Source organism: Rosa chinensis, chromosome 1, assembly GCF_002994745.2.
Source record: "Rosa chinensis cultivar Old Blush chromosome 1, RchiOBHm-V2, whole genome shotgun sequence".
Lineage (NCBI taxonomy): Eukaryota > Viridiplantae > Streptophyta > Magnoliopsida > Rosales > Rosaceae > Rosa > Rosa chinensis.
The window spans coordinates 54,919,729-54,934,488 of record NC_037088.1 but is presented as its reverse complement, the minus strand read 5'-3'; positions in this window follow the sequence as shown (position 1 = coordinate 54,934,488).

The following is a 14,760-nucleotide window of genomic DNA, read 5'->3' as shown; positions in this document are numbered from 1 at the left end:
TTTTTTTTTTTTTTTCCTTTTTACCTGTTCTTCTTCCAGCTCTCTCCTTCTCTTTATCTCCATCTTCTTAGAGCAAGGACCTCCTCCTTCACTTATCTCCACAGATTGAGAAAGAAAGTCCCTTAATTAGACTCAACACGTGCAGACTCATCACCAGGTCCAGGCTGGGCTCGTAGTCGACGGCACACCGCTCGAACTACCTGGCCGCCCTGACGGCATAGTCCAGCGCCCAATTAGGGCCTTCGTCGGAGGCGATGGTGTCCCTGGCCAGCTTTATCAGAAGCGGGCCACCTTTCCGGGTTGTCAAGCGAGGCGTCAGTGAGAATCAGATTCGGACTCTCCAATTGAGGCGATCTGGAGGCGGAAGGTGAGGGAGGTCGTAGCCGCCGTAGCCGACGTTCGTCTCCAATGATGCCTCGTTTGAAGATGACTCATGTACTTGGACAGAACCTCCACCACCCAACTTTCTCAAACTCGCCGTCGAGCTCTTAACCCCGAAACTCGGCGACCCGATATTGATCTTCGTGCCAGAACCGACGTCGATACAGTCTTTGATTCTCTCGATTTCAAGATGGACTGCTAGAAAGTCGAAGTTCTTCATGGAAGGAATTGTTGAAGATGGCCATAGTCCTCCTCGGATGGAGGTTGAATCGTCGAGATGAGTTTTGGGTCTTTTGGGTTTGTGAGACTGATCCATGGAAATGAAGAGAGAGCAAGGGTTGTTTGTGTGTTTGGTTGATTAGATTTATTGAATTCATAGTTATATGTTGCCTTTGGTCTTGTGATTGTGATTTGATTAGAGTTTGTTGTCAATTTGATTCAAGTTCCTTTACCAATTACCATGGCTTCTGTTATGTTTGAGGTTGAAATGAGATGGGGATCAACAGAAGGAGAGAGAGCTAGAAGAAGAAGAGAAAACAGAAAGAAAAAAATAATTAAAAAAATAATAATAATAAGAGTTAGGAAGGGTAAAATAGACATTTCGGCGTGTACGGAATGCTACGTCAGCAATTTAACTGAGAATTTATCAGAGAATTGACGGCAAGGACCAATTGCGTGAAATTGGAGAGTTTAGGGACTTTTTAGGTGAAATTGAAAGGTGAGGGACTGAAACGTCCACTCCCTATAAGTATAGGGAGTAAACAGTATTTTCTCCTTCTTTTAATCATGGTCGTAGAGCTTCATTTAACCACATCCAATGGCTAACGTTGCAAATTGGCAAATTTTGAAAGTTACGGACGTCCGTAACCGAGAATCATTGTGTGTGTGTGTGTGTGTGTGTGTGTGTGTGTGTGTGTGTGTGTGTGTGTGTGTGTGTGTGTGTGTGTGTGTGTGTGTGTGTGTGTGTGTGTGTGTGTGTGTGTGTGTGTGTGTGTGTGTGTGTGTGTGTGTGTGTGTGTGTGTGTGTGTGTGTCTATTCCAACACTCTATATATGGGAGGGACTTTGTGTTCTAAAACAGGTCGCTTCATATGTATTGGGGTAATTTAGTTCTATCCCCATAACAAGAGTATCTCAAGAGAAGCTGTGCAGCAGACTTGAGTCAGAATCAAAATGATGACCTCTACCAGTTTACAAAGTATACTATGATTAGAAATCGAGGTTTAGTAATCTAGCTAGTGTTTATCATCCATAATTCTCAAACCCTAAGTTAAACTTGTTCAGTATGGAAAGGGATCTCGAAGTTGTGTTTATTCTTGGTCTAAGTGTGTATGTATGTAGTTCAATTCAGACAACTTTAAATACAAAAACTATTATACAGTCTTACGAATTTGTTCATTTCACATATATAATCACATCATTAAGGATAAGGATTAATACATAGTATTTTCTTTCATCAATTCAGCACGTGGGTTAAACCAACCTTATAAGTCTTGGTTTATTTAGTCTAGTCTATTATCATATTTAGAGTTTTTCTATTGGAACCTCCAAATGTACTGATCACTTGACCTTCTATGCTTTTTACACTTCCTATTAAATTTTCAAATAATAAATTTACACACTAAACCTCACTGAATTTCCTCAAATAACATCACTCATATAATTTGCAAACAAACTATTATCTTTAAAAAAAGAAAAACTTAGTTAATTCAATGATTAATTACTCTATAAATCTTAATTACATATCCATTCCTTAATTAGACAACATAAATATTTGTTTCAATAAAAAAAATTAAACACAAGGTATTGAGTTTTAAAAATTAATTTTTGATCAACAAGAAAATAACATGAGCTATTTTGTGTGTGTTTTTTTTTTTTGCTGTTTTAGCTCTGCAAAAAAAAATGAAGATTAATAATTTTTTCTTAACGTTTATGTTATATACCTCATGATTAATTATTTAAATATATATATTTTTTTAAATGTTAGCTCTTTTTTTTTTTTTTACAAATATAATGGATAGACTTAAATTTAGGTCATAATACGATTTATTTTGTTTTCCCTCACCAATATGTGTTCAAATGTATATTTTTATGTCACATAATCATAGTTTTAATTCTTATTAAATATATATATATATATATATATATATATATGAATGCTTTAATGAGTATGTTTTTTTTCTTTTTCTTTTTTTGAATGAAATGACAAGAGCCCCTAATCGGATTGAATACAATCAAATGCAAGCACATCCAGAATGCAATCTGGTGCACTATCAAACCAATAAGAACCAGTACTAGCCTCATAGGCTATGTTAGCTAAACGGTGTGCTACAAGATTGCACGTTTTGGGGGCATACTCAATTGACACCCTTGGCATGTGTTTGAGGAGCTGCTTTATATCATTCAATAAACCTCTTTCAGGCAATCTGGTATAATGCACATCAGTGACGTCCAAAGTAGCTTGTAAACAATTTGTTTCCACAATGGCCTTGTCAACTTGCAATTGTTGCAGTAAAAGCAGACCCTGCTTAATATCATAGCTCAACTTGCTTTGGAGATGAAACATGTATAATCGGGGATGCCAGCGCAGCACGGAACCTCCCAGTATCATTACGTAGCACAACCCCAACTCTACCCACGGTATTTGTAGGCAAAAAACAGCCATTTGCATTCATTTTCCACTTGCCATTGGTAGCTGGTACCCATGTTTTGCTTGGACGAGGTTGTTTTGGCTTAGCATCTAGTCGTCTAGCCTTCTGAAACTCCTCCAACCATGTGAATGCTCCCAACACTAAATCACTTGTTGACTGACAAGCATCATTCCATAATTTATTGTTCCTATTCTTCCAAATTGCCTACAAAATGATGACTAGCTTCTCAAAGATATCAGGTTTAAGGTCAAGGGCCCTCTCCAACATCCATTCCTTGAAATGGATATTTGGAAGAAGACTTTCACTCAAATTAAACGGTGGAGCAGATAAAATGGAGTTAGCAATGGGCACTTACACTATGGCCTCAGTTCTCATATTGATGTGAACACAATACACAACTTAAATCTCCGGTGTAGCCTTTGGTAGTCAGTTTGGCTCGAGTTGGTAAGAAATCATTGCATGCATGCCACAGGCATATTTGAACCTTGCCTGGCACTTGTGCCTTCCACAATATTTTCCACAGCTCCGAATAAGGATAACCACTAGAAGGAGAGGCCAAACAATTATCAAGCACCATCGCCCTAGCTATCGAATATGCAGTACGAACTGAGTAAAAACCTCGACGCTCAGGATTCCAACTAATGATATCTTCCATACACTGACTGCTAAGAGGGATACATAGGATCTTATCAGCAATAGGAGCAGTAAAAATTGATTTTACCAAAGACACACACCATTTCTTTGTGGAACCATCAATTAGGTCAGAGACTTTGGTGAGAGCACATCCTGCCAGTTTTTGTACGAGATACTGAGGACAATCTGGGATCCACTTATCGTGCCACATATTAATGTCATTACCATTTTCCACTCTCCATTGAACCCCCGCTTTTAGAATTGGTCATCCATTCAAAATAGTCCTCCAGGAGAATGAAGGAGCCTCTCCTACTTCCGCTTCCAAAAACGAGCAGTTGGGATGGTATTTGGCTTTGTATAATCGTGCAATTAAAGAGTTGGGGTTAGACACAAGCCTCCAGCCTTGTTTGGCCAGCATTGCTAAATTGTAGGCATATATGTTTTTGAATCCCATTCCGCCCTCCTGTTTTGTAAGACACAGCTTATCCCAACTCCGCCAATGTATCTTTTTTTTTCTCATTAGTATCGCCCCAGAAAAAAGAAGCACATAACTGGTGAATATCATCACATAAACCCTTAGGCAATAAGTAACAATTCATTGCATACAAAGGCATCATTTGGGCAATGGCTTTTATCAAAATTTCATTTCCTGCCGAGCTAAGTATCTTGGCCTTCCAATTCACCAATTTTTTTCGTGAGCCTCTCTTTGATATATGCAAAGATTGACGACTTTGACTTTCTAATTCTCATGGGCAAACCCAGGTACCGGTCATGCTCCTTTACACACTTGACCTCTAAAATTGAAGCCATCTCCAACTGTCTAGAATAGGGCTGGGATTTTAGCCCGGAAACCCGAAACCCGACCCGGAACCGGCCCGGGACCGGCCCGAACGGTCCGGGCTTTAAAATATTTTTTACCTGTTTTTCAAGGCCCGGCCCGAAATAAATATAAAACGGTCCGGGCCCGGGCCTAAGAAATCCAAATAAAAAAAGCCCGAAGGCCCGAAGATTTGTGCATTTGACACATGTTTGTATATTATTGGTAATAATATATAAGCTTACAATAGGTGTGCCACAGGAGATTACGAACCCAACTAAAAACCTAACCCTAAGTCCCTGGCCGCTCACTGCCTCTCTCTCTCTCTCTCAATTCACTCTCTTTACTCTTTAGCAACTCAGCAGCCACAGACCCGCAGTCTCTCATCTCTCTCTCTCTTGGAGTCTCAGCCACCATTTTCGCTGAACCGCCGATACTTCGACTCTCTCTCTCTCTCTCTCTCATCTCTTCGACAATCGACACTTTGGCTCTCTCTCTCATAGTCTCGGCCAGTCGACCACCATTTTGGGCTTTTTGCTCAACCGTTGCCGACCCACCTTGTCGTCGTTCGAAGTTCTACCTCCACTTTGCTTCGAGTCTTCACCAGTACGATCTCTCCGACCCACTGTAAGTAAAACCTTCTCTTTATAGTTTATACTTTATAGTTTATACTTCATCAGTTCATTGTTGGGATGTTGGTCTCCGACCCATCGGCGGTTCCAAACCACCTCTGTTTTGATTCTTTTTTCTTTTCCTCAGCTTCAGTCAATCACGTTGCCGCATAGTCTCATTATCTCATACTCTAAATATGACCACTGATGATGATTTGACAATGGAGAAATAAATTGTTCCAAACTTCCAGCTTCTGAAAAAGAAAGAAAAGAAGAAATTACCCAGCCTCCAACTTCACCGAATATCAAGAGAAAGAGGGCAGAGAAGGAAAAAGTGAAGCCACTGAAGATTTTAAATTTATTTGGGAGTTGGGACTGTTTGATTATGAACTTGTTTATCTGGAACTTGGAAGATTTGATTATTTGAATCTCGAATTTGTTCTGTTGGAATGTGGATCTTGTTCAGTTGGACTTCAACTGTTAGAATGTGAAAAACTGGAAGTCTGGAACTTGTTTTGTTGTTCATTTGGTTTCATTTTAATGATTTTATGATTTTTATCAGTGGAGTTGTTGTTATTTTTTTCTTCCCCCCTAATCAGGTTTTTAGGCCCGAAAGCCCGGAAAACCCGGCCCGTAAAAATCGGTCCGGGCCCAACTCGGTCCCAAAAATAAAAAATCATTAATTGAGCCCGACCCGCAAAAAAAAATAACAACCCGGGCCCATCAAATTTTACACGGGCTCGACCCGATCCCAGCCCTAGTCTAGAAGGGTGCACACTGTTGCTAAATATGACATTGCTTTTTTAGAAAATTCACCCGTTGGCCTGACTCTTTTTCATAAATATCAAGTATGCTTCTAAACTGAAAACACTCCTCATTTGCAGCAGTACCAAATAATATAATATCATCAGCAAAGAGAAGATGATGAAGTGTAGGGGCCTGAGGGCACATAGTAAGACCATGAATAACATTCTGGTCAACTGGTGCAGAAATTAATGACGACAGGCCTTCACTACATAAAATAAAAAGGTAAGGTGATAAGGGATCACCTTGTCTGATTCCTCGGGTACGAACAATCGCTGGAGTTGGCTCACCTTGTACCAAGATAAAGTAATTGACTGATGTAACACAAGTCACAATGATGTTGATCCACTGTGATGCAAAACAAATTTTAGAAAGGATTGCTTCGATTAATTTCCATTCAAGCCTATCATACGCCTTACTAATATCAAGTTTCAAAGAAAAAAAAAAGCATGTTTCATGCTTCCTCAACTTATGCATAAAATGCGCTGCTTCTGTGGCCACCAAAGTGTTGTCCGAGATAAGTCTCCTAGGGACATATGCACTTTGCAATGGAGAAATAATATCCGGTAACATCAACTTCAGTCTATTGGCTACCACTTTGGAGCTTATCCAGCAAATGACATTACATAGTGCAATTGGCCGAAAGTGAGAGGCCTAATTTGGGTCTTTCTGCTTTGGGATAAGACATAAGTGAGTGAAGTTTGATTCAGGCCAAATCTCCCCTCTTTCAAGTAGATCACGAACTGCATTACAAACATCATTGCTTACAATATTCCAGAATTTCTGAAAAAAGAATGGGGACATACCATCAGGTCCCGGACTCTTAGAAGGGTGCATTTAGAACAACGCCTTCCTAATTTCCTCATCAAAAACCGGCTTTAGCAATTCAGCATTCATATCCTCCGTTACCTTTACTGGAGTAGCTTCAACAACTTTCGCTATGGCATCAGAATCCACTCCTTCAGTTGAGAACACCTGTTTGAAGTACTATAACAAAAGTCTTTGTATTTCCGTAGGGGCAGATTGCCATTCCCCAAACTCATCAGATAAACCTTTTATGGTATTCTTTGCTCTCCTGTTACTGGCTCTTCTACGAAAAAAAGTAGAATTACGGTCCCCATCCTTGAGCCACATAACCTTCGATCTTTGCCTCCAATACTTCTCTTGTTGAGAAAGAAGTTAGCTATACTAGACACGCAACACCCTCTGTTCCTCATACAATGCTAGAGAGTAGGGCCATCTCATTAAATCATTCAACTTTTCTTACAAAATACACATGTTAATCTTCAGTTTATTAAAGTCAGTTTGATGCCAATTCATAAATCTTCGTCTAGCATATTTTATTTTGTGTCCTAGCTGCCGTAATGCATTTCCAGAAGTAGGAGTAGCCCATGCTTGTGTGATGATGTTTGTTCATGCTTCATTCCCAAACTAAGCTTCCTCAAACTGGAACCTTCGTGCACAAGTAATCCTTGCCAGTCTTTCATCCCTAACCTTAACGAGTAAGGGATTGTGATCTAATTCAAAAGGAGGAAGCATCACCACCCTACTATAAGGAAATCTCCTTCTCCATTAAGTGGACTGGAAGCCTCGATCCAGACGCTCCTTTGTATACTTGTTCGACTAAGTAAATCTCCCGCCAACAAAGCCCATGTCAATGAAACCACAGGTAGATATAGTTCGACGGAACTTCTCCATTGCAGCAGCTGCCCTAGGAGGCCTCCCCACACTTGTCAGCATTGCTCATAATTTCATTAAAGTCACTGGCCATCAACCATGGCAATGAGCAAGGTTGCTTGCTAGGGTTTTGATCAGAGACCAGGTTCTATCTCTACCATCCCGAGCAGTGACACCATAAATGCCAGTGAAGCGCCACAGATCCATACCCAGTTTTCCTATCATGGCGTCAATGTGATGCGGGGAGTAGTTTCTGATGTCCACATGCGTATCATCATTCCAGAAGAGCACCAGTCCCTGCGACTCTTTCTCTTTTGGAACACAGAACCCTCCCTTAAAACCTAGTTTTGTGGTGATAGAGTCAATGAGGTTTTTCTTCGCTAATGTTTCTGAGAGGAAAAGGAAGCTTGGTTTTTTGGCTTGCACCATATCAAGCAACGCCCTCTACGTCTCCAGATTGACGATGCCTATGCAGTTCCATACTAATACGTTTCCTTGATGCATTGGGAGGGAACTAGTGCGGTGCCGGAGAAGGAATCCGGCTTTGGTGGCAGCACGAGAGAAAACACGGCAGCCTTAGGGTTTTTTATCCTTTAATGAGTATGTAGTGAAATTGAAAAAATGAAAATAGATAATGAAAATAATAAATGCAATCTAATATTGTTGAATTGAAAAATCTATAGAAAATCAATGTAATATTTTTTGGTATAATTATTATCCTTAATAGTCATTTTATAGTAGGTTATATATGTCATTTAATAATTCATAATAGAGTGAGGTCAAGTGAGCAGATTTGGAGGTCCCAATAGCAACACTCTCCTGTATAACATGACTAATGAAAGAGATGCTGTCGTAGTCAGTAGTCTTGGAAGCTTAGGCTATGTTTGGTATGGCTGAGCTTTTCAGAAAAGCTGACTTATGCTTATTTCTGAGAATAAGTAGCTGAAAAGCAAAACAGCTGAGTGTTTGGTAAACTGGCTTTTTATAAGTGCTGTCAGTGGTAAAAGCAGTGGTAAAGTGTTTGGTAAACTCAAACTGGCTTGTGTTTTTTGTTTGTGGAATGATCAAATTGGACATGAGCGATTATTTTGCATTAATTGTTTGATAATACAATGTTGTTCAAATGCTTTTGTTATTATTTTTAATCTTTATTATGTCCTTATTAATTTTTGTCAACTTTCAATTTTATGAATCATGATGACCCCCGCTGTATGAACACTAGTCTATTGGTCAAATTAAGCATCTGTCTATTCTCTTTAAACTCTCTCTCTAGAAAAAACCCTAGAGGACGCCGCTTGTTATACAAGTGCCTGTCAGGCTGCGCGTTGGTGCCAGCGATGGTTTCTGGCCTAACCGGGGCATGGTGGGTGAGGCCGGACGGGTGGTTTGTGTTAGAGAGGTGCCTCAAGCTCGGAGGATTAGATTGAAAGGAGTTCTGCTTCGTCTCTCTCGGTCGACGAGATTGGTTGTCTAGTGGATGTGGGCTGGGATCGGAGGGGGATTGAGAATTTGTAAGGTCGGAGCTGCTTCTGGTGGAAATCAGCGATCGGTGGGCCAGATTCGATGGCCGACTAGATCAGATCGAAGGCCGGTTTGGATCGATGGCAGGTTGGGTTGGCTGGCAGTGCTCGGACGTTCGATCCAATTCAGCTTGCAGAATTTCCATGCCATGGCAGGTGATGGGTGGACTGAGATGTCTACAGTTGTCCGGCGAAGGTTGGATGGCGACAGAGGCGTGTTGGGTGTGTAGCGCCGATGGTGGGGAGGCGATTCTGGTAGCATGGCGTTGCAGCTACTGAGTTGGGCCGGGAGGGCTGGATCCCTTTTGTTTTTGGTCGTCTGGGCTTGGGTGTTGTCTGTGGGCCCGATCTAGGTAGTAGATTGGGTTTGGGCTCACTTTGTGGGCCTTGCCCAGGCTGTTATTATCTTTATTGTTTTTTATTATTTTATGTTTTTCAGTTGTTTTGCGCATTTTGAGAACAATAAGTCCCTATTTGTGTTGCATAGGCTAGTCAAGCTGTTTGCCTGTGTGTGCACTCAAAGTGCCTTGTCTGCTCTAGGTAGGCGGTGAGTTCCTTGCTTTGTCAAATGGTTGCAACCTCCTAGTGGCAGGATGAAGCTAAGTGTCGTCAGATTTATCATCTGGCGGCAACATAGTAGGAAAGCTGTGCTAAAGCTGGCAATTATGCTACGTTGTGATCGTGTTACATATCGAGTTATCTTTCTGTTATGTCACTGCTATTTCAAAGTACATGGAGCAGCCTGTAGAGCGCTCTTTGCTAGTTGGTGCTTGTTAGAATACAAGAATTGTGTAGAGATTCCTAATATTATTTTGGGACATACTCTAGTTGCTTATTGTAATCATGAGTTAGGCTCAATGCCCCCCCTTGTATTCAGCCGTTTCATTAATCAAGGCTTGTGGGTAGCTGCACCAGCCCTTCTTTTAAAAAAAAAAAAATCATGATGACCATATGATTAATATTAGACAATTTTAAAAATAACTTATACAAATATATTAGTAACATTAATAACAATTAGAGTACAGAACACTAGTATCTACAAATACAGTAAGAAAATCTTATTCCTCTTCAATGTACAGTTACTTACAGCTGAGCTTGACATTACAAAAAAAGAAAAAGAAAAAAAGAAAAAAAAATCTACAGAATACAGCATTATACAACAATTATGCACATCCCACCAGGCCAAATTTTGATGGGGGACCAAAGAGTCAGAGTCTCAGCTACAAGATTGTTACAAAGACCTCTACATATACTTTAGGGCTTCAAGCTTGTGTATATATGACAATTTTTGTCCGAAAGCATTCATCTTCCCAACACTCATCAGAAACTTGCAAGTTTGAAGTGCTGGATCATACTGTTGATAAAATAACAACAATCCAAGATTTCCATATCCTAACTTTTTGCAAGGATTTGAAGGTTAACACGTAAAAGCATGAGCAAGATCTCCTTCAAATATGCAACAGACCCAATTAAAATTTGAGAATAGATGACTAGATCAAATAAACAGAAAACATATACAACATTATGTGCTTTTAGCTAGAACTAGTCACGTGCATCCTAGGTAACAGACTCATGAAATCGAATCTATAACAATGCTTCCTCAAATGATATTGAACTTCTGAAAATAGTACAATGGATAAATAAGCCTCTGTAGAATATACACATATTTCTCTTAGCAATATATTGTAGCATAAACTATGAATTGACACTAGATGGTGAACAAAAGCACAAATTTCATGTTGCAAAGTAACACCTCAAACACAAGGTTATATATTCAAGATGGCAGGAAAGAAGACAAACACAAACACAAAAACAATTGTAAATGTTTCAAGGGAGGGGAACTATTCCTTATTGCCTCCTCTGAGCCCAACATATAAATGCAGACAACATGTATATTCAACAAAATGAACATACACATGCATATGCATAATACAAGAAATCCTGCAACTACATTGGTAAATCACAATGTTCACATTCATGCATGAATCATCAAATGTGCAATGTTCACATTCATGCATGAAATACACAGTAAGATCTTGCTTCACAAATTCATACTCAGATAGAAACAACCCGAAGCTTATTTGAATTTAAGATAAACATCAAGGACAAGTAACATCTCAGTGAGAGGGGGAAGGTATATGAATTTACGACAGATGATTAAGTATTTTTATCCAGAACAAAATTGAACCCAAATGAACATGTCTACCACTCATATCCCTAAAACCCAGAACATATATATATATATATATATATATATATATATATATATATATGCAATGGAACTTGCAGTGAGTAAACACATCTCAAGACATCCAAGGTTTTGAGAAAATCTTCAAAAAGGATAACTCAAGTATAACAATTTTTTTAACTACTTGACCAAAATAAATCAATTCTGTAACTAAGGTCTGAGAGATCAATCCAGGATTTTGAATTCTTAATGAGATACGCATATCCTCAATATTGCAACTACAGAAACAAATACACACACAAGAGAGAAATTCAATATCAAATTGCATTGAAACTCCTACTAGACTGAAGATAACAGCTCTATATACAAATGTTTCTATGATAAACAAGGGCAAAGATATTGGAGCAATGCCACAACCAATAATTGATACAACTGCAACTCATTGATTAAGAAAGCAAGTCAATGGGTTCAAACTGAAAACTAATGCCTAAACCCAGATATTAGATCTTAATAAGCATCTAGATATATAAAAAACAAGTGCGTCCAACATTCAACTAAAGATAGAATTGCCCCAATTTATGCATAAAAACTTAAGTACCATTTATGGGCATCAAAATTTCAGAAGATCAACAAAGTCGTAAACTTTAAGAACACTAACTCTCATTCAAATTTCCATGTCGCGTTGCTTGATTGAGGCTACGATTTTGAACTCGGAGCCGCATTATAGATTGACGAAGACAGAAGAAAGAGAGATCAAAGGGAGATTTGAGTGGGTCTGAAGAGAAGAGCGGTGTCGCCTTCCATGGTTGTGTGTAATTTGTTCAAGGGAGGGAGGGTAGGAGACAGTATTACGAAAGAGTCATTAATGAACAGTATTTAGCGCTACAGTATCCAAGTGGCTTCTGCTTCTAAAAGCCAAGGTTAGCTGGCTTCTGCTTTTCGACAAAAAAAGCAGCTGCTTCTGGAAAAAGCTGCCAAGAAGCCAAGTCACCAAACATTTTGGGTGTTGTTGCTTATAAGCGGGGGAGCTAAAAATCCCCCCCATACGCACCCTTAGTCTCTTGACTATGAAAGTTACCCTAGGGGGAGTGCCGACCCTGGGCCTAGGCGAAATAGGCTTGTGCCTAGGGTCTACAAATATAATGGGTCTCCAAATTTTTTAAGTTTGTTTTTTTTTTTTTGTCGAAAGGTAGCACTAATTAACAAGACTCAAAGCCAAACAACAGTACAAGGGACACAGCCCAATATAGACGAAGTCTGCAAAGCATGATTCATATAGTCAACTGGCAGAACAAGCAAGACTAGAGAAATCAAAATATAAGAAAAGAAACAGCTGATAACATAGAGGCCTAAGTAGCCCAAAAAACCCAAATCCTAATCAAAGCTTCTTCATCTCCAACTTGCAGCCGCCATAGCAGATTTGACACTGGAGATCCGTCGGAAATCATGAGCGAGGGTTGGTAACCAAGGGTGGTCTGCAGAGGTGAGGATACTGACATAGCCGCCATACATTCTCCAGTTGAATGATTACGAGACGATCTCGCATAAAAGGATAACAACAACCAAACCAAAATAGATCTTAGCAAAGAAACCTGAGATCTGAAGAGGTGGTTACAGAGGAGTACGAACTCTTCCATGGTAGGCAAGGTCGACAAGAAGAAGGAGATTTGTTCACGGTTTGGACATCTTGAGGAGCAAAGGCAGAACAAAAATTGAGAATGACCATGAGAACAAATCTGAGAGTATATCTTAGAGATTCAGATCTAAGATTTAAAAACAAATTTGAACAGTAAGGACAAAAATCAGATGCAAAAGAAGAGGAAAACAAGGAAATCAAAACACCACTTGGGTGAGAATCACCACAGAGGATGAGGAATCCCCACAGAGGGTGAGGAATCACCACATGGGTGAGGAAAATCAAAGAAGAAAAAGTTTGTTGCAGAGAAGAGAGAGATTGAGTAAGAGAGAAGCAGGAGCTTCTCTCACCAAAGGGAACAGTACACGACTCTCATTAACGAAAAACTGTATGACTCAAATTTTGTAGGGCTGAAAAAAAATAAATTAGTAATACTCTTTCTTATAGGTCTGGAAATTTGGGCCGAACTAGTCGAATTTCGAACCGGCCTTAACCGCTTTGGGTCGAAGACTCGGCTTGCAGGCTTGCGGCTCTGCTGAGCCGTACCATTTGGCTTCCTTCAGCTCGGCTATGGTATGGTGTATATATATACACAATATATATACAAAATGATTTGTCGAAGTCGGGACTCGAACCCCTCTCCTCTCATACAGAGACTCTGATCCCAACCACTGGACCACGAGTTACACTCATTACTCTTACAATATATATATACATACATATATATATATATATAAAATGAAAATTGGTTGAAGGCGCGACTCAAACTCTTCTTCTCATAGACAGAGATTCTAATCCTAACCACTGCATTACAAGTTACTCTCAACGTATGGTCTACAAATTTTATATTTATTAGTTTCTTAAGTGATAGAAGTAAAAAACCAAAAGGAAAAGCGAAAACCCATCGTTCCAGAATTGTCTTCTCTCTCGTTCTAGAATTTCTTTCTGGAAACCAGCAACAATTCCAGAATCACACAAGCAACTATTTCAACTCTTATAAATAAATCAAATCCTCAAAAACCCAAATCACCAAAATCCCGTTTTCGATCACCATGGATTGTTAGTTATGCGATCAGTATATTTTTTTGTTCCTTCATTGGCGTTATCCTCGATGACGGAGCTGGGTGAGGAGTGGTGGGGCTCGGCGTTGAAGTAATGACGCTAGGCTTGGAGCGTGAGCCTCAACAACCTCTGCTAATTCGACGGAGGAAGAAAAACATGCCCTCTAAATTCTTCTGTTTCTTCTTTCTCGTCCCTGTTTTTTCAACTTCTTCTCCAACAGATCTGGAAGCCATCTTCTTCTCAATTCATGGAGTTTGCTTGCAATTACCGGTTACCGACCGATACCAAACTAAGATTTTTGGTTACCGACTTGTCGGTATACCGGTTATTCAGATCGGTGGCGGTTTGAAAATCCTAATATTGTCAGAGGTTGGTTCGGCAACGGTTTGGGGAAAAATGGATCGGTTTAGTACTGAATCTAGCCCTACTTTCTTACCATATTCTTCTGTTTTTACTCTTTCTTACCATTTATTAAAATTATCTGATTATATTGGCTCAAATCATGATTTAATTATAATTTTTTCTATTTTTGTGGCCGGGGCCACAAAAATAGAAAAAATTATAATCTGACTAAAAATATGTAATGCACATTCTATTTTTTCTAATTTTTTAACTGCCACTCAAAAAATTATAATCTGACTAAAAATATGTAATGCACATTCTATTTTTTCTAATTTTTTAACTGCCACTCAAATCATATTATACAGTTAATGCACATTCATAAAAGTTTGATCATGTTATTCATTCGCTGAAATAAACACATCTTTTTTATAAGGGTCCA